Source organism: Rhinatrema bivittatum, chromosome 15 (assembly GCF_901001135.1).
Source record: "Rhinatrema bivittatum chromosome 15, aRhiBiv1.1, whole genome shotgun sequence".
In the NCBI taxonomy this organism is placed as follows: domain Eukaryota; kingdom Metazoa; phylum Chordata; class Amphibia; order Gymnophiona; family Rhinatrematidae; genus Rhinatrema; species Rhinatrema bivittatum.
In genome coordinates this window covers 29,676,005-29,697,100 of record NC_042629.1, presented here as the reverse complement: position 1 = coordinate 29,697,100, position 21,096 = coordinate 29,676,005, and the positions used below count along the sequence as shown (strand labels likewise).

General features: G+C 39.3%; 1 protein-coding gene across 6 annotated transcripts in view; it reads left to right on the top strand.

Moving 5' to 3' along the window:
* BCL9 (BCL9 transcription coactivator) overlaps window positions 1-21,096 on the top strand; it is a 214,689-nt gene that overhangs the window by 93,473 nt on the left and 100,120 nt on the right. Inside the window, exon 3 of one of the 6 annotated variants that reach the window (XM_029578279.1) lies at window positions 20,701-20,783. The exons of 4 other annotated variants lie outside the window; for them this stretch is intronic. The gene's annotated coding sequence lies outside the window, so the exon portion shown is untranslated. Of the gene's footprint in view, window positions 1-1,103; window positions 1,220-20,700; window positions 20,784-21,096 lie in introns of all 6 variants that reach the window. One more of the 6 variants, XM_029578282.1, reaches the window with a different exon arrangement.

Genomic DNA, 21,096 nt, shown 5'->3' with positions numbered 1-21,096 from the left:
AATTTACAGTTAAATGCTTATGCTTTGATGTATATCAAAGTAGATTACTGTAACTCGTTGTTGCTTGGGCTCCCAGCTGTCACCATTAAGCCACTTCAGATGTTACAGAACTCAGCCGCCAGGATTTTAACGAGTACTAATAAGAGGGATCACATCACACCTATCCTCTACAACCTCCACTGGCTTCCGATTAAATATAGAATCATCTACAAAGTGCTGACCATCATGCACAAAACCTTCCACAAACTTGCTCCAATCAATCTCACCTTCCAGATTCGCCCCAATACCTCCACAAGACCTAAGAGAAGAGCTTACCAAGGTACTCTCTTCGTCCCTCAAGTTAAAACTTCTCTAAGGAACAGGGCCTTTTCTTCCGCAGGTCCCATTCAATGGAACATTCTCCCACCAGACCTCAGACAGGACCCCTGCCCAATCTCCTTCAAGAAAAAACTAAAAACCTGGTTATTCAACCTAGCCTTTCCCGAAACAGCATCTTAGTTAACACCTTCCCTCCTCTTTTCGCAGCATATCTCTGCTCATTCCTCACCTCAGACTTGGCTTGTTTTATTTCTGCTTTCATATTTCACTTTTCATTTTCTCTAACTCATTTCCCTTGAAGAGACTTCCAGTTACCCTTTGGTCTTATTCTACCTTTTTCTTCCCTTTTTCCTATCACTCTACACTTCATCTCATTTTCTTCAACCTAATTGAATCTAAGCCCAATTTAATGGTATCAGTCACTTATTGTGACTTTTATTGCTATATAATTCAAATTGTTTTTCCAAGTTCTTCCAGGTTAATGTTCATGGTTTTATGTATAGCCTACAGGCAAGTTTACGTTCTTTGTAAACCGGTTTGATTTGTATCTAATGCAAGAAGATCAGTATATAAAAACCAAAAATAAATATCTAGAGACCTTTGTTTTCAGATTTATTTATTTTCTCCAGGAACCTAATCAGTGTTTGTTATAACGAACAAAAAAGGGAGAAATTTGGTGGAAAAGTAATTTTTTTTTTCACTGATTTTTCTCCACTTTATTTCATTATGATAACGAATACATTTCTGAGGAAAATTTATCTATACTGCATTATCTTTTTTTGTAGGTGGTTTACAAGTTAAATGAAAACTGAAAACTAAGGTCCCTATGTATATCATCTCTTCTCTCCTGGTTTTGGAGGGACCTGGAGAGTGATGAGGTCTTACAAGGGCGCATACTTTGGTTAGTTCACCTATCAACATACAGAGAATGCACTGAGTGCAGTTAAGTCTGTGTCTGTTATAATTGTAATCAATCAATACTGCTGGTAAGTAGGATCTACGTAAAACTAGCTGACGTAATTTAGCTTTAACAATGAAGTAGTTACTTGAAAGGAAAGATGGATTCTGGTGGTGATTTTGGTTTGTGGTAATAAGTGATTGATTTTGTGCTTCATGATGTGTGTGTTTTACTTGTTTCTCTGGCTTCCCCATTCTCCTTTGTCAGAATTGAACCTAGATGGGAGAACCAGTTTGGTGGCTATAGGAGAGGATGCTTTGTGAAGAGCTGCTGTGACCTGTGCAGATAACTTGCTGATTGAGACTATGAGCAAGCATAAGAGGGAGGGTCTGTGAAAATACCTTGGAGTACTGATTTCTCCCTAACTGTAGCAGAGTTCCATTCCTAAGCTTTTCACATGCTTGCCTATTTTGGGGGTTTTTTGGCCAGAGTCTTTTGCCATTTCAGAGAGGGAGGCGGCTGGATGCCAAAGTTTCCTTGTGCCACAGCAAACCAGCTGTTAGCCCTATTTCAGTCTGTCCTACTAGTGCCAGCACTTAATTTGCCTGGCAGATACTTGGGATGTGCTGTTGCCAGTGTTTAGGAACCCAGGGAGCAATGTTACCTCCAAGGAGTGACTAGCTGTGTAAATTTTTTTTTTCATGTGAGCAACTATTTCTAAATCTACAATTTTTGAGGGCCAGTATTAGCGCTGCATTTCTGTATATAGCACAAAGAAAAATTGAGTGACCCATGTAAAACCGCTCACATGCTCAGCCTTGAGGGAACTATGCCAAGGAGATCTCTGGAAGAACAGGTACTGCTGCTGGTGGTGGGGAGAGGCAGAGGATTAGAGATGGAGTGCTGGAGCCACTGATCTCTGTCCCAGGATAAGCACTGCCCCATCCCTTGAAGTTAAAGCTGCAGTATCTATTTTTTATAGGAGGCTTTGTCTTAAGAAACCTAATGTTATACTGAGAGCATCTGGAAAGGTTCTTACATCAGTGGAGCAATCTGATTCCTGCAAAGCAGTGATTACTACTGACATTGATTCTTGGATATCAGCTCAAGAAAATAATCTCTTGGCTTGGGCTAGAAGGTTATATAAGTTGGAACAGTGCCCGGCTGTCCTCTGTGCAGATGGTTTGATTCAGGACAAAATTTTAATGCAATGTAAACTTGAGAATTTGGAAAATTCTCTGAGAGCTGAATCTGCAAATTCTGAACTTCCTTTTCATCCTGTTAGACCAGTTCAGACTTGCGAGTTTATTCTACCCCACCAGCAAATGGGGAGAAGGCCAAACTTTAATGATTGTGTCCCTGTTTTTAAGGTGTTCGACTAGGCACTTGTCATGATCTAGTCTCCAGCATGTAGCGGACTCATGCTGTTCTGGTGCAGCAGTATAAGTTGCCAGGAGTTGGTCTTCAAGCCTTAGCTTGGTTGAGCATTTGTTGGTTGGCTCCTCTGGCAGCGGTACCTTTTGAGATGATTCTCCTCAACAAGCAACATCACCTTCCAGGTCAACAGATTTTTATTTTCTGTTTTCCTGGTGGAGCTCCTGGTTGTCCTCCTCTAACAGGGGCTCCCAGTTTCTTGGCCTGGTTAAGCTTGGGGAGGGGGGAGGGGGGGCATCCTTGTGGAAGTAGGAAAGAAGCTCAGAAAGTTTTCCTCCTTCCCTCTATCTGTTTCTCCCTTTTGTGCCCGGGTGAATAAAGTGTGTAGTGTATAAAGGAAAAAGAGGCCTGAGTAGTCTGAAGAGGCAGCTGCAGCTGAAAGGTAGTTTGCAGCTATTGGTGGGGGTGAGCCTTGGTGGGATTGGTGTGGGCTGCGCTTTTTGTTGGTAGGCTTAGTTGGGCCTTCCCACATGTCTGCTACCATTTTTATTTTGGTGTGAATATGATGTGGGCAATTCTGGATCTTATATCTTTTCTAGTTTGAAACAAGTTTCGCTTCATAACATCATGCCAAGTGGGGAGACAGATATGGGAGTTGTGGAGCTGGAGCATGTGTACTGCGGCCAACTCCTTTTTGCCTTAAGTATGATGGATGCTCTTCCTCTCCCTGCTCCAAGTATGGACTTCTACCCCCAGTCCCTGCAGGAGATCAAGGGGGAGCTAGTGACCTCATGATTGCACTGTATAGCGACAGGATCTGCTGCCATTTTGTTTTGTGCATGGTCAGGCTTCCCCAGCTCTGGTGACTGAAATTTCTGTCTCTGGGTTCTTGGGTCCCTGATTCTGCTTCCTGTAGGGGGAGGGGCTTTGGGAGTCGCCTCAAGTGCCCCTCCCCAGGGGCTTTTTTTTGCTGGATTTTATATTTATTTATTATTTATTTATTTAGAGTTTTTATATACCGGCAATCATGAAAGCATATCTTGCTGGTTTACATCGAACAGGAGTGCATTATAAACAAAAACTAGAACTGTGGTGTCCGAAAGTACAGTTACATTTAACAAGGGTAGCCGAACTTGGAGAAGGAAGAAGAGAGGAGAGAAAAGAGATGGTTAAACAATATACAATTTAAATATAGTATACAGAATAAATGTTATATACAAGAGGAGTGGTGTTTTAGGAGTCATTGGAATGTGTCATTGGGTTGTGTCCGGAAATGCTTGTTTGAATAACCAAGTCTTAAGTTTTTCCTAAAAGTTGGGAGGCAGGGCTCCTGTCTGAGGTCTGTAGGAATGGAATTCCACAAAAGAGGGCCAGCTGTGGAGGTGGCGCGATCTCTTATGGTGATGTGTCTGGTCGTTTTCGCTGGGGGAACTTGGAGGGAGCCTCTATAAGCATCTCTAGTAGGTCTGGTAGAATTATGTGTTTGGAGAGGGAATTGAAGATCGAGAGTGGTAAGTTGATGTATAGTTTTGTAGGTGATGGTTATGGCTTTGTACATGATGCGGAAGTAGACTGGTAACCAGTGAAGCTCTTTCAGGACGGGGGATATGTGGTCTCTTTTCCTTGCGCCTGTCAAGATTCGGGCTGCTGAATTTTGAACCATCTGTAGGGGTTTGGAGTATGATGATGGTAGACCTAGCAATAGGGAATTGCAATAGTCTAGTTTCGAAAAAATGACTGCTTGGATGATTGTTCTGAAGTCTTGAGCGTGGAAAAGAGGTCTTATCCTTTTCAGGACCTGAAGTTTATAGAAGCAGTCTTTGGTTGTTTTGTTGATGTGTGCCTTGAAGTTTAGCCGGTTGTCTATTATTACTCCTAGGTCTCTAGCTTGTGTGGTAGGCAGATTGGTAGGAAGAGAACTGTTGGAGGTGTTGTTCTCAGGAGAGATGAGTAGGATTTCAGTCTTAGAGGAATTTAAGATGAGGTGTAGGCTGTTGAGTAGTTGTTTGATTTTTTTGTGGCATGATTCCCAGTAGTCAAGAGTATTAGAGTATGTGTCTTTGATAGGGATGATGATTTGAATATCATCTGCGTATAGGAAAAACTTTAGATTGAGGTCGGTGAGAAGTTGGCAGAGAGGAAGAAGGTAAATATTGAATAGAGTCGGAGATAAAGACGAACCTTGTGGGACTCCTATGGCAGAGTTGAATCTTGAGGATTCCTTGTTTTGGAGTTTAACTTTGTAACCTCTATTGTTGAGAGAGGTTTTAAACCAGGAAAGGACGGTGCCGCTGATTCTTATGGATGACAACTGGTTAAGGAGGATAGCGTGGTTGACCGTGTCGAACGCTGCGGACAGGTCCAGCAAGATCAATAGGTATGAATTTCCTTTGTCAAGGCCCAGTAGGATATGGTCTGTCAAAGAGATAAGGAGGGATTCTGTGCCTCGATTTTTTCGGAATCCGTGTTGTGGGGCGAAGAGAAGATTGTTGTCTTCGATGTAGTTTGAAAGTTGAGAGTTGACTAGTCTTTCCATATTATGCACTAAGCCTTCTGCACTATGCAAGGGCCTGGTGGTGGAACAACCCCTGTTGCTCCCTGGTTTGGGGCTTGCAAGCGCATTTTTTTTCTATTGCGCTTCCAGCCCTACCCTATGGAATAGTCTCCCACTGGAAATTGGAGAGCAAAGGATCTGCTTCGTTTTAGGGAGCTGCTAAAGTCTTATTTTTTTACCCTGGCTTTCCCTGACTGATGTGATTTCTTCCACCTCTTACCTTTCAGGTTTCTGGTAGCTTTTGCTCCTTAATTGCTAGTACTGCTTAGTATTAAGTTATTGTTTGTCCAATTTTATTTTGTATGTTTTTTTGTACTCCACTGAGGTTTGCGGATCAGCGGAAAAGTAGTTTATATGAACGAATAAATAGTCTCTCCTGTGAAAGGGAACCAAAAGGCAAACTTTTTGATGATGTGTTTGAGTTCTCATGGTACAGGGAGGTGTTGCAGGGTAGTTGATTGCAGCGTATAGCAGTTTTGTGTTGCGATTGTTATCAGCCTGAAATCCTTTAATTTTGGGATACTGGGGTTTGTTGATGCAGTTTTATCATTGGGTTCAGAATTAAAATATTTTAAAACTTTGTATATAGCTGTCTCTCTTGATCTGTGACTGTGGGAAAATGACTAAATATATCAAATCTGGTGTGAGGGGCCGTTCAGCTAGATACGCATCCTGAGAAAAAGCAGATAGACCATTCTTATTGAAGGCTTGCTTGTCATCTTATGCTAGAGATGCTTAGCTCACATGTGCAAGTCTCACCTTAGATAAATGTTTAAGCTGAATGAGCTCTTTATTTTAATTTCTTGTTCTTCCTGTTTTTATTTTCATCCTCCTTGTTGCTTTCCCTCTTCCTCTTGTAAGAAAGCCATTGTATGTGCTTTCAAAGTTTTCCGGTATTCTTGTGCAAAGCACTACAGCAGACATTTTGGTTTATTTTCAGAAGACATTTATCTGAGTAAACTATCTTTTTTTTTTTTTTAACTGGGTAAAAGGGCTGTCTGAAAATTGTTCACCATCTACATATCTAAAAGAATACACAGGGTTCTACAGCTTGCAAACATTTAGCTGCATAAGGAGGTATTCTTGAGACCATATTTAGATTGGGGAGAAAAATTAACATGCATAAATTGCATTTCAAATCTATATGCTTTATTTTTCATGGGGAAAAGTATCAACATGGCCCGTTATAATCTGTTTAAATACAAACAGAAGCACATTTTATCAAAATAATTCAAACAACTTCATACTTAAATATTAAGGCTACTAAATATAATTGATTACATTTATTAGCTTAAAGAAACAGATATCTAAGGCGGAAAATGTATACAATAAATGTAGAATAAACTTTCACAATATGATTACACGTACACATTTACAAAAGCTAAAATATCATAATCCACACCTAATAACTCATTGATAACCTGATCAGAAAGCATTCATGTATTACCCTCTCAATAATAAAAGCAATTCTGCTTGTTTACCAAAAACGTACATAACATATCGTTACTTAAACTTGTTTCTAAACAAGTATAAATCATTTTTAACGTATTAATGGCTTCTATATGCCATTTACAACTTTGCATTACATGAACTACATGTTCCACAACATTGGATATTAATTAACAACTATACATATTCAATTTTATAAATGTGTAGCCTTGACTCTACTGATGTGTTCTATATGCAGTTGAGGTAAATTTTTCCTTTCAGATGTGCCTTCAGTTAATGTCCCAGCAAGGAGCCCTCATTTCACCTGTATGCGACTTCATCAGGGGACAGCACTCAGACAATTTCATATGAGTTGTCGCATTATAATCTATAAATAAATCAAACCTAGATAAGTAGGTTGAAATGTCAGCATTACACCAATCCATAAAACAGTCATTTACATACCCTTGCTGAACAGAATGTAGATGTCATGGGACTTATAACTTAAAACTGTATATTAACTAATCTCCTCTGTCCCATCTTGACATCTCATATGATTTATAAGACCTTCTCCAATTCTGAATATATAAAAAAAAATTGACAAATTAAATCAAATCCTTTAATAAATTCCTACAATATGGAGAAAAAAAACAAGTCCGCAACTTAGTGTATGCTCACACAAATAATGTCTTCCATTGCTTTCACACAATAAAGGTTAATATGTTCAAAGTATAGTGCATAATACTGTTATAGTGTACTATAGGCATGATTTAGATAACCAATCCCCAAGTACCCTAGTACCTCTTAATGCAAATGCACGTTTTTATAAAAAAGCAGACCCCTCTATGGTCATGTTAACACCATAGGGACTAACTATTCCATTGAAAAATAAACTTTTGTTCCCATTGAAGTAATTTCTGTCCACATTGGGAATTTTACTTGCATTAATACAAAAAATTTTAAAGCCTCTATTGTATGATGTAATTCATACCAATGACTCACCAATGATGCTGCTTCCTTCCTTAAATGCAAGCAGCTTCTATGCTCAATAATATGGCACCTAACCACACTTCTTGTTTGTCCAATATATTCTCCCCAGTAGAACATAAGGTTACCAGAGACATGGATGTTCAGAACTTTTGAAGGGGTAACACATGACTGCATACAGAGCATTCACTGCATGTAAATTCACCCTGTTCCTGATCATTTAAAGGTTTTGATGGGGAGCAGTCAGTCAAGCTCTCACATTTTCCCCCTTTTCATAGCAAAAATAAGTAACTCTTTAAACAGAGCTATTGATGACGACATATGCCAGTGATTAAGCACAGTACGTTTAATCATTGTTCTAGAGTAAAATGGAATTCAGCATATAATAGGGGAGACCGTTGTGCGAAGAGACTTAATCAATAGATTTTGATGGTTTTCCATAGAGGACTCTCTTATATGCCCTTTTAATGCATGTGTTAGGCATATTCCAGATTAATAAGTCATTGTATAAGTCCCACTGATTTTTGTTTTTTATGTGGTCGAAAAAAGGCGTCTATACTTTAAAAATTGGCTAATTGGAATGTTTTCCTTCAAAGCATGCTGGTGTAATGGAGTAAAGTATTCTTATCGGTACTTTTTCAATTTACCGATGATTTATGGACCTATACATTCAAAAAGGAAATAATTGGTAAATGGGATTGAATGTTAAATTCTAAATTTGGATCTAAATGCAGTGAATTCCAAAAAATGCCTATTACCTGACCAGATGAAAAAAAGATTGATGGTGCTTCCAAAACTGTATCACTACCATAAATTCTGAAGAATATATTTGTATATGTAATGCATCTCTAATCTAGATATGTATAGACATGCTATTCATGGCGCTAAGGATGCCGCTGATTTTATAAATATTCTCAACCATAAAATAGAGTAATAGCTAGATTCACAAGCTGTAAAATAAAATTGTGCTTACTTTCAGTAAATTCCAATGTAATTTATTACTGTTCCTCAATACAAAAACACCTCGGGGAATATTGCTGTACAATGAGGTTATATCAGCTGTAATTTAGAGACCAAGAATCCCCAATATTAACTAAACTTGTAGCATTGAGAGAGAATGTGTGGAATCCCTTACATAGGACTGGATTTTACGTAATAAAGGTTGTAATAAACTGTGTATAAATTGTGCCACTGGTTCTAAAACAGAATCAATCCTGGATAGAATAGGTCGCCCCGGTGGATTATTAAGTGTTTTATGTATCTTGGGCATGACATAGAAGTAAGGAATAGATGGGCACGACTGGAAAAAAAAAATCTAATTCTTTAAATGTAATCTTCACACACCCCCCGAAGGAGAATACCTTCGATCTCCTTTTGTAACTCGACCGTAGGATCACTTTATAGTATGATTATTCAGTTGTCTAGATATCTTGTTATCATATTATATCTTATCCAATGCCACAACTCCACCGCCTTTATTGGGTTTAAAAATGAGGATATTGTCTTCACATAGAAACATGATTGCAGAAAAAGATCACATGACCCGTCCAGTCTGTCCATCCATTCAATTAATTTCGCATTATAATTCTCAGCACTTCTTTAAAGATTCCCTATATTTATCCCATGCTTCCTTGAATTTAGATGCTGTTTTTGCCTCCACCATGTCTATCACTTCTCTATAAGGAAATATTTCCTAAGATTACACCAGCCTCATCTCATGATCCCTTGTTCTAGAGCTTCCTTTCCCCATTGAAAAACTCACCTTCTCTACTTGGAAACCTTAGAGATATTTGAATGTCTGTCATCTCTCCTATCTCGCCTTTTCTCTAGTGTATACATGTTTAGATTAAGTCTATCTCCATATGCTTTAGAAAGAAGACCACTGACTATTTTAGTAGCCACTCTCTGGACAGACTCCATCCTGTTTATTTCCTTTTGAAGGTGCAATCTCCAGATCTATAGACCTATACAGGAGGAATATCACCTCCCTTTTTCTGATGACCATGCCTCTCCGTATGCAGCCAATCTTCACTTTATCCACCTGTTTGACAACCTTAACATCATCAGATACAATTTACAATTACCTCCAGATCTCACTCTTCCTTTATGCTTATACTGTTCTCTCCCTTGTTTTTTGCATTCTAAATGCATTACTCTGCATTTTTTTTAGCATTAAATCTTAGTTGCCAGATCTTAGACAATTCCTCGAGCTTCGCTAGATCCTTCCTCATATTTTCTGCTCATTCCTGGCTGTCCACTCTGTTACAGATTTTGGTGCCATCAGCAAAAAGACAAACCTTTCCTGACAAGCCTTCCATTATGTCACTCACAAAAATGTTAAAAAGAACCAGTCCAAGGACTAATCCCTGAGGCACGCAGCTAGTAATAACCCCCTCCTCAGAGAAAATCCATTTATTACTACCCTTTGTTACCTCCTACTCATCCAGTTTCTAACCCAGTCAGTCACGCTAGGATCTATACCAAGGGTACACAATTTATAACTTTTGTGTGGAACAGTGTCAAAGGCCTTGCTGAAATCCAAGAACACCTCGTCTAGCATCTCCATCTTCACATAAAGAATGTATCATCTTGCTCTCTGCTTTAGATAAGTTATGTGCAACACTGTCTTTAAATCTCTCAATACTAGCATGTCAGATGCAGCCACGAACGGATTAGGGGGATGAGGAGATTACCATTTGGATCTTCTAATAAATTTAGACTTTTCTCTCTCAAAATGTTTTTTCTTTAAAAAAAATTCCACAATCCTTAACCTCCTAAAAAATTCATGAAATTCTATCCTAGTAGCAAAAGGATCGTATTTGAACACTGGGATAAAATAATTCTTTAACATTGATAAAACATCTTTTGACAAATATTTCGATGACAAGTTAAAAACAGATCCTGTGCCTTCATAGTGTGTTTGCATACCATCAAATGTCTGATAGTCCGCAGAAGCTTTCTAATATACCACTATATTCTACCTGAGAAGGTTATAATTCCCTCGGATAGGAAATATGGATTTTTGACGATTCCCTCTCCATCCTCTGGGATGTTTCATACGAGTTCCTTAAAAAGGTGAAGAGGAATTGGAGACATTCTCCATATTCTGTTCCATGGGTGGTAAATTGAAAGAAGATTTTTTTTAGACAGATGGATACAAACAAGGATGAAAAACCACCCTTACCTTTATTATAAGTAACACTGTGCTTCTGCGCAAAAGTTTATTTTTCAATGGAATACAGTTAGTCACTATGGTCTTAATATGGCCATAGAATTGTCTGCTTTTTTATAAATATGTGCATTTGTGATAAGCTGTATTAAGGTACTTGGGCATTGGTTATCTGGATCATGTGTTTGTTTAAATGGGGTTATGCATTGAACATATTGAGCTGTTATTGTGTGACAAAGTTCTAAAAAGTCATGGGATAAGGAGCCATGTCCTGTTGTGGATTGCCAACTGGTTAAAAGATAAAGCCACAGAGAGTAGGGATAAATGGTAGATTTTCCCAATGGAAAAAGGTAAATAGTGGAGTGCCCCAGGGATCTTTTCTGGGACCCGCTTTTTAATATATTTATAAACTATTTGTACATGAGAATAAGTGAGGTGATCAAATTTGCTGATGAAACAAAATTATTCAAAGTTAAATCACAAGAGGATTGTGAGAAATTGCAAGAGGTCATTGCAAAACTGGGGAGACTGGGCATGCAAATGAAATTTAATGTGGACAAGTACAAAGTGAAACAAACGGTGGTGATCGGTGTATCAAGGGATTCTTTATTGGTATTGCCCGATTCTGTCTGAGTTTCGCTCACGCGGGAGCTGCCTCAGGGCTACTGTATCAATGGTTACTTTTCATATATCACACTTCAATGTGATAACATCACAAAGCATTAATTGAGAATTTAACAGGCTGATGGATAGTAAGAAATCACTTTAGTACTTGGAGTGCAGTCAGTGCGTTCAATATGGAGCGCCAAAATTGGTGCAGTATCTTTCTGGGTCTCAAAGTTCTACATTTATTGATTCTACATTTATTGAATATATTCACTTTCTGTCACTGTTTAAGCTAATAATTCAAATTTCATACATAAATGTGTGTTTTGATATAATTTGGAAGGGAGCTCTGTCTGTGTGTGTGTGTGTATATATATATATATATATATATATATATATATATAGATATATATATATATATATATATATATATATATATATATACACACATACACTCTGTGTTTTGTTTGCCTTGAATTTTATTGTGTGGTTGCCATTATAATCTGCATATTTTCGTTCTTGGCATGGTATCATATAAACCAGTTAATCTGTGACTTTCCTCTCTCTACTTCACAGTTAGGAAATCCCCTGTACATATCCCATGCTTTTTAAAATTCCCTTACTGTTTTGTTTTTTTTATTCCACTTCCACTGGGAAGCCATTCTATGCATCCATCACCCTTTCCATGAAGAAATGTTTTCTGATGTTGGTCCTGAGCCTACGTTCTTGTAGCCTCATACTGTGACTTTTGTTCTAGAGCATACTTTCTTCTGGGAAAAAGGTATGCTGCTTCTGCATTATTTGTAACCTTAGATATTTGAAATCTTTGTTATTTCCAGTCTGTCTTTTATCTAGGTATACATATTTAGGGCCTTAAATCATTGCATATAGCTTTTGATGTATATACTGCACTATTTTGGTAGTCTGTCTATATCCTTTCAGAGGTACAGCTTCCAAAACTGAGGTCTCATCAATACCCTGTACAGAGGCATGTCCCCATTTTTATCTAATAGTTATGATTCCCCATGTATTCACTACCTGTAAATATTTTTTAATCTTATTCTTTAGTCTAACACCTTTTGCCTTCATCCCATGACCCCTTCCATTGAAAGAGGCTCATGTCCTGTGCATGGAAACCTTATAGGTATTTAAATGTCTGTCATATCTCCCCTATCTAGGGTATACATGTTTAGATCTTTGGTTGCCCCATGTGATTTAGAATGAAGTTCACCGTCCATTTTAATAACCACCCTCTGGACCGACTCAAACCGGTTTATATTCTTTTGAAGGTGTGGTCTCCAGAACTGCACAGTATTCCAAATTAGGTCTTATCAGGGACCTACTGTATTCGGGGACAATATCTCCCTTTTTTTTCCTTCTGAGCGTTCCTCTTCCTAAGCAGCCAAGCATTTTTTCTAGCTTTTGTGATACTATGTACCTTAGTTTCACTGTGGCTATTTCCTTATTGCAGTTTTGCTATCTTGAAGTAATCAAACACAGTTAGTCCAAGGATCTCACTTGGTTGATCAGTATCTCACTGCCCATCATGTAATAGCTCCCTTGGATTTCTGCATCCCAAATGATTCTGCTTTTTATTTTATTTATTTTTGCATTAAATCTTCTCGATCACTCTTGAAGTTTTAGATCACTTCTTGTTCTGTCTGCTCACTCAGGGGTATTTGTGCTGTTGGAGATCTTAGTCATCTGCAAAAAGGCAAACCATTCTTTCTAACCCATCTGCATTATCGCTTAAAAAATATTGAACCGAAACAGCCCAGGACTCATCCTAAGACACTCCACTAATCACCTTTTTTTCTCCTCTGTATGAATTCTATTTAACATTATCCCTTAGTTATTTAACTAGTTTCTAAGTCAGTCCACCACTTTGAGTCCCACCCAAGGCTGCTAAGTTTAAAACCAACTTTTTCAGGCTGCTTTCAATCCTAAAACTGGTTCTCCTTGATCATGGCTTTGTTTTTAACCAGTTTCTATAATTAAGATCCTGAAACCTGTTTGTAAACTCCATAGAGCCAGGGACTAGTTCCTATATGTGACTTGCCTATTACTTGTTTTAGTAATAGTAATTTCTCCTATTCTAAAAAATATCAAAAGCTTTGCTGAAATCCAAGTATTCTACATCCAATACATATCCTAGATCTAATTTCCTAGTCATGCATTCAAAGGAATTGTTCAGATGTGTTTAAGACAATCTCCTTCAGGTAAAACCATGCTGCTTTGAGCACTGCAACTTGCTGAATTCTAGATATTTAATTTTTCTTTCCTTCGGTAGACTTTCCCTTTAATTTTCACACTTCTGAGCTAAGCATATGTTCTGTAATTTCCTACCTCTATTAGCAACTTTATGAAAGGGGACATATGCTTTGCTACATATCCATAGAACAACTAATACCCCCTAAGGATGATTGAAGAGATCCTTCAGCAGATCCACTAGATCTTCTGAGCTTCCTTCATATCTTAGGATATTTCCTATTGGATCCAATAGCTTTGTCTAGTTTGTTTTGCTGGTGTGGCACAGACTCTAGTCTGTTGGTGTGACTTCTACCCCACTGCTACATGTATCCTTGCCAACAATTGGCAGTCCTCTTATTCTCTCTTCAGTGAATGCTAAGCAGAAGTATTTGTGTTTCTGCCAAAATCACAGCTTAGCAACCTTTTCAATTATTTTTTCATTCATCCCATGGCGGGAATGGGCTTCATGCTTAACTGAACTACAGAGTTCTAATAGTTATGATAGCTCTTGAGGAAACTTGATATAATTATCCAAAGACACAGTTGATGGTAAGATGTTAGGCCAAGATATGATAGGGTTGTCTGAGCACTCACTTTTCTTCCCTACATCCCTCTCTTTTTTTTGTGTGTGGGGGATGGGGAGGGAAGGGGCAATTTGGGGAGATGTAGGCTAATTTTATTATAATCATGATTTGTAGAGTTGTCCTTTCTGCAGACTTGTTTAAAGTTGATCAATAGGATTGTCATGCAAAGACCACTTGTTCCTTTTTCCTTGTATTACAGAGAGGAGCTTTTCAATAGGGCACCTGTTAAATTTTGTCTCCAAAGTGGGGCGGTGCTGAATTCTCTTGAGTCGCAATCTCATATAGACAGATTATAGTCAGTTGCAAGAGGCCTATTGACCTGTGATCTTCTTTTTAATAAACATCTCTGTACTTTTTTTTTGCCACCTGCATCTATCAAAACAAATGGAAGGGGAACAGGGGTGGCGGAAGTCCCTGTTAATAGCTTTTCATTCCTGGTGAGTAAGTGTAAGAAATAAAGAATACCTTTGGAAATTTTGTCTATGCCATAGAGTACATTATAACTTTGTTAGATCTTTTTTTGGGGGGAGGGGGATGTAAGCCTTTTTGGTAGGAAATGCAGGGTGTGGGATGAAAATGTGGAATAGCAGATTTCTCATACAAGTCTCATGAATGCAACTCAGGGAGCCAGATGTTTGTTCTACTTAATTTTACAGTTAATATTTCTAGGAGGATTCAACTGCAGAAATTGCAAAAGGTTTGGTTTATTGTTGATACTAAAGCAGTATTATACAGATGTGAGTTGCAATCTTTAAAATTTAATTTAAAGCTAGGTGTATGGAACTCAGCTATAAGTTTACGTGGGAATCATGCCCGCATCTTGTGGCTCTCTGAATAGAATGAATCACCCAGTTAAGAAGATTTTAAAATATTGAATACTGAAGAAAAGGGAATTGCAGGTATTGCATCACTATGCCTTCACTCTTCGCCTATAAATACCTTCATTCTTCAGCACCTCACCACATCTCCTCTCATCTCTCTACACCCCTCCTCCTGCACTCTGCTCATCTGATAAAAGTCGCTCCTATCCATGCCCTTCTACACTACTGCCAATTCCAGACACTGCTTTCCACCTGGCTGCACTATGTGCTTGGAATAGTCTTCCTGAACTAGTGTGTCGTGCTCTCTCTCTTGCCATGTTTAAATCCCATCTAAAGACCCACCATTTTGAAACTGCTTTTAAATCTTATTGCTTGATTGTCTGCTTTTAGTCTCGACTGACTTTCTTTTCTTTGAACCAATTCTCTTATTCTGTATATTTGTCTTAATAGATTGTAAGCTCTGTTGAGCAGGGACTGTCTTTTTGTATGTTTGTACAAATGTGTTGGTCTATAGTAATGTTTATTAGTAGTAGTTAGGGACCAGATTTTGGGATGAGACAGTTTAATTGCTGTGGGTTGGAAAAGGAGACCTAGGCACCAAAGTAATGTTCAGTGGGTTAGCTCATCCATTCAGCCATCAAGTTCAGAGCCTAGGCTACATGCTTGACTCAAACCTTACAGCAGAATCCCATGGCCGGGCAATGACTAAAGCAGCTTTTTTTTAAACTGCAACAAATAAGTCCTCTCCGGCCCTTTTTTTGACAACTTTTGCAACAGTCATCCAGGCTACTGTAATCTCCTGCCTGGACTAGTGCAATTCATTATTTATCGTAATATCCATTAAACTAAGCTAGTCATTGCAGCTTATACAAAATATTTTAGCATAGCTGTTGAGCAACAAAAACAAGTCTTCAAGATCACACCTACTCTAAAGGCCCTCCACTAGATTCCTACTCTCTACCGTACAAAATTCAAAATCCTAACTCTAGCCTACAAGGCTCTTGCTGGAATTGTCCACTCTTACCTCTGTGACCATCTCCCCCCATACCTGCTATCCTGCTCCTTGCGCTTACTGTCACAAACCTACCTGGTAGTCCCTACCATTAAGGAACTACGCCTCATAAGCACCAGAAAGAAGACTTTTTGAGGTGCTGCACAGCCCTCTGAAATGCACTGCCAATAAACATCAGACAAACTCCAGACCTTCTAGCTTTCAGAAAGCTTCTGAAAATACGGCTCTTTAAATTGGCTTTCAGGCCACTCTAATACCTACACTTCTGCACCTTACTGAGTACCCTCCTAACCTTTGCTGAAAACATCTCCACCCTACCTGCTTCCTTCCCTGTTTTCCCTGAACCATGGCTTCTCCCGAACATCCAGCACCTCTCAATATACTGTTGGTCCCTGTCCCCTGTGCCCATCCTAAAACCTTCAAATCCTGTATCAGTAACAACCCCTGCACTCCCTTTACCAATCCTGGTCCAATGCTTCATATAATTGTTCTGCCCCCTTCAAACCCCATACTATCAAGTCTACATGCAATTTGGGATATATATATATATTTGTCTTAAAGTACATTTTTATATAGATTCCTATGTCAAACTTTTTCTCGCCTGTACTGTAAATTTTTGTGTGAATTTTTGAATCTGCACTTTTCTCTCTGCAAACAGCCATCCCCACCCCACTGTTTACTCTTAGATTGTATTGCAACATTAGTCCTTTGTACCTCACTTTGAACTCTTTGCTGGAAAAGCATATAGCAAATAAATGGAGAAAGTAATTCAGGGTTTTTTTTATATTCTGTGAAGGATTGTCTAAGATCCTTCTGGCTGATAGGAAAGATTTCACTAGAAGGCCTTATGGTTTTAGAGGGAAGAGGTTTGACATCTAGTGTAAAGGCAAGGCTCTAGATCATTTCTCATTTCCCACAGAAAAAATTTGAAAATGGACTTTGGTTTTGCTCTAGCCTGAGGAGCTACTGACTAGCAAAGCTCCCGCACAGGATCCTTGAATAGCCACACTTTTGGACTCTACTCCTTCTAAATTTCACTAAATGTCCAGCCAAAGGAGACTGGCAGTCAGTCTTTGCCCTCCATGTGGGCAGATCATGACAAAAGGAAAAACAAGAATGCGAGTAAACCTGCCCATGCTGAAAAAATGGTGCCGGAGGATGCAGGTGCCGACATTGGTGTTTGCTCACTGGTAGATAATGAGGCTTATTTGTACCAAATGCTGGATAAATTTTCTGAAATAAAATCTCCCAAAAACTAAACAAAAGAATGGGGATAATTGTTGAAAAGGTTGCTAATTTTGTGCAATCTGTGCAAGAAAACTCATCTCATATTGAAGAAGCGGAGGGCCAAGGTTGTGGAACTCAAGATTGCCTCCACATCGCTTAGTGCTAAAATTGACAAGTTTGAAAGAATCTGAGTGAAGGACAATCTCGATGATCTATTCTAGAAAATAGATCACGGTGATGTAACATCCGTGTGCTAAGGATCCCAGAAAAAAACAGAACGTCCCTAGGTGGAGCAATTTTTCTCTAAATGGCTTGCTGATATTTTGACTCAATCTTGTGAAAAAGGATGGATTAAAATAGAGCACTCGCATCTATGCCGGCACAAGGTGTCCATCCGAGAGCTGTAATAAGCTGCAGCACTTTCGAGATAAGAGTGTATCCTGAACGCAGCCATCGGATTATGATATTCCCCAACTTTTCTGCTGACCTGCAGAAAAAGAGACAGGCATTTGCAAACACAAAGCAAGAACTGCAAAAATACGACCTTCACTACGTCATGATTTAGCCGGCTCGACTGCACATAATGGTGCAGGAGAAAGATGTGATTTTTTATTTTTTTTTAAAGTTGAGACATGGAAGTGTGGCTGCAGAAAAGGCGGGCTAAAACTTTGTCTGAGTGAAAATGGCTGGTTGTGTTTTCTTGGGGGTCTAACTAGCTGCTACGGGTCTAGTGACCAAAGAACGGACAGTTGATAGTAGGCATCGTTGAGCAACGGCATAGCTTGACTGAGAGAGGTTTCTTTTTCCCCACTCATTTGCGCCGGTTGCACATTTTTTTATTTAATCTTTTTTTCTTCTGCTGCCGCCAATTTATTTATTTAAACATTTTATATACCATCCCATCTGTAGATCACAATGGTTTACAAAGTGACATTCATAGTTATAAATTTAGCAAAATCAGTAACAGAACATTGGTTACAATGTTGGTAATCATCTGTAGGTATTCATTTCCCTCTGACTAGAGGCAGTTTCTTGGATAGGAATGGTAGCATACATATTTAAGACTGTTGGTTGTTTGAGAATCTTGGCGATATCTGTCTGTTGATTTATTCTTTGTGATACAATTATCTTTTGTCCTGATCTCATCTGTTGCCTAGAAGATTTCTCTACCACGCATCCAGAGCCAGCAGTCAAAATCGTGTTTTATTTCTTGGATAAGACTTGGCAATCAATATATAATTTGGTGTTCTCTATTTTTGGTAGAGACATCTCTTTTCAGCCACATGGGGTACTCATTACAAAAGACTGAACTATGGCTTTCTATTTTGAAGTTCTCCTGTATCTTGGTATTTCATTTTTTTATTTTCCTAACATGTTTGCCGGCTCCTGCATTTACTTTCTGCACTTCGTGAAGTATGTGTTTGTTTGTTTTTTTAATGTTTTTCTTCACAGCATTGTGGAGAGTGTATCAGACAGCCAGACGTCATGTGATACACAGGTGTATGAGCCCATGCTTCGAGGCCTGGCAATCTATGCTGGGGGGTCAAGTTATTTTGTTCTTGTGTCTCCTTGTTTTTATGTATGAATGTTTTTAATTATTTGTTTATGCTTTGCTCTCTGCAAGCCGAATGTTGGTCGATGGAAGTCTCTGGGGGCTTATTTCTAGGACAAGCTGGGGATGGATTGTTTGGGGTGTGGTAGGGCCTCTCCTTACGTCCCAATGGCTATCACTTCTTGAGGGGTTTTGAGCTTGCGGACTTATGTACTGCAAGTAGTTTTGGGAGTAACTGACTGTTAAGGATTTGTTGAGGAGTTGGTTTTTGTTGGGCCCTTGAGATGGTTGTTATGTTAGGGATGTGTGATTTAGTTGGGGTTGAAAAATGCATACTATTTAATGGTTTGTACTGCAGCATGCCTTAAACTCATTGATTATGGCAAGTTCAGTCAGGTGTGATGTTTTGCTCTGCTAAACTGGTCTCAATGTATGATTGGCAATTTTATATCATAAATGATCGTATTATGTTTGCCCTACTTTGCATTTTTATAGTTATTTACTCATGATTGACATTCATTGAATGTTCGAGGGATTTCATCTCCCATTAAAGCAAGCAAATTTTGCAATTTGCTCATAAAAATAAAGCATGCATTTTGTTTTTACAGGAGACTCACCTGACATCTAGGGAGCACAAAAAGATAAAAATGGGCTGGGTTGGGCAAATTTATTATTCCTCATAAAATTCTTGAAGTAGAGGGGTTTGCATCCTAATTGACAAAATCTTCCTCTTAATAAAATGTACTCTGTTGTGGAAAGGAGATATGTACTATTGGATTGTACATTATATTCCATGATATTTACTCTAGTTAATATATATGGGCTAACTGCTTCTTTTGGTTTTGATAAACTGTTTGTTGGGGGTGACAGGAATGTGTGTCGGGATCAGATCCTTGACAAAATCTGTCAAGTTAATGTAAATCAGTTATTTACTCTCTCAGGTAATAGAAGGACCAGGGGGCACGCCATTAAGTTAGCAAGTAGCTCATTTAAAACAAATTGAAGAAAATTCTTTTTCACTCAGCGCATAGTTAAGCTCTGGAGTTCATTGCCAGAGGATGTGGTTACAGTAGTCAGTGTAACTGGGTTTAAAAAAGGTTTAAGTTCCTAGAGGAATAATCCATAAACTGCTATTAATAAGCAATAGTAGCTTGTGATGTGATGAAGGTAAAGAGAAGGGCTACCAAAATACATAGCCGCGCGTATCTTATAAAATCCGGGGTCGGCGCGCACAAGGGGGTGCACATTTGTGCAACCTGCGAGCGCCGAGCCCAGCGCGCGCTGCCTGTTCCCTCCGAGGCCGCTCCGATTTCGGAGCGGCCTCGGAGGGAACTTTCCTTCACCCCCCCCCCCCCTTACCTTTGTTTCATGATTTACGCCTGCTAAAAGCAGATGTAAATCTACGCGCGCCAGCAGGCTGCTGGCGCGCGATCATCCAACCCGGGGGCTGGTCTGGAGGCCTCGACCACGCCCCCAGGCTGGCGCCATGCCCCCGCAACGCCGCGTCACGCCCCCGAAACGCCCCTTTTAGAAAGCCCCGGGATTTATGCGCGTCCCGGGGCTCTGTGCGCGCCGGCGACCTATGCAAAATAGGCGCGCCAGCGCACAGGGCATTTAAAATCCGCCCCTTAGAGAACAGCCACTGCCATTAGCAATGGTAACATGGAGTAGACTTAGTTTTTGGGTACTTGCCAGGTTCTTATGGCCTGGATTGGCCACTGTTGGAAACAGGATGCTGGGCTTGATGGACCCTTGGTCTGACCCAGTATGGCATTTTCTTATGTTTTATTTAACGTTTGGGTGCTTGCCAGGTTCTTGTGACTTGGATTGGCCACTGTTGGATACAGGATACTGGGCTTGATGGACCTTTGGTCTGACCCAGTATGGCATATTTTATGTTCTTTTGTTCTTTACTACTAGATCTGGTCAGGCTGGTGATCCTCAACATACTGATTTAACCCATACATTTCAGTTGGTAGATGTCTGGAAGCACCTACATCCGGGTGAGCACGACTACTCCTACTACTCCCCCAGACATGCTATGTATAGCAGAATTTATTATTTTGTGTTCCCCAAATGCTTTCTCCTTAGTCTCTAACAACATTTTGACTGTACGCTTTCAGACCACCACCCCATTCATTTAAGAATTGCTCTGAACCAGTTCAAACCCCATAGTACACTGGTGGTTGCATACTTCCCTTCTTGGTGATAAGCATTTCCCTGTGCTCCTTGAACAGGTGGTGTCTGAGTTTAATGAGTTTAACCTGGAGACAAAGTATTTTCCCAGCCTTTGTTGGGTTACTTTTAAGATGTTCC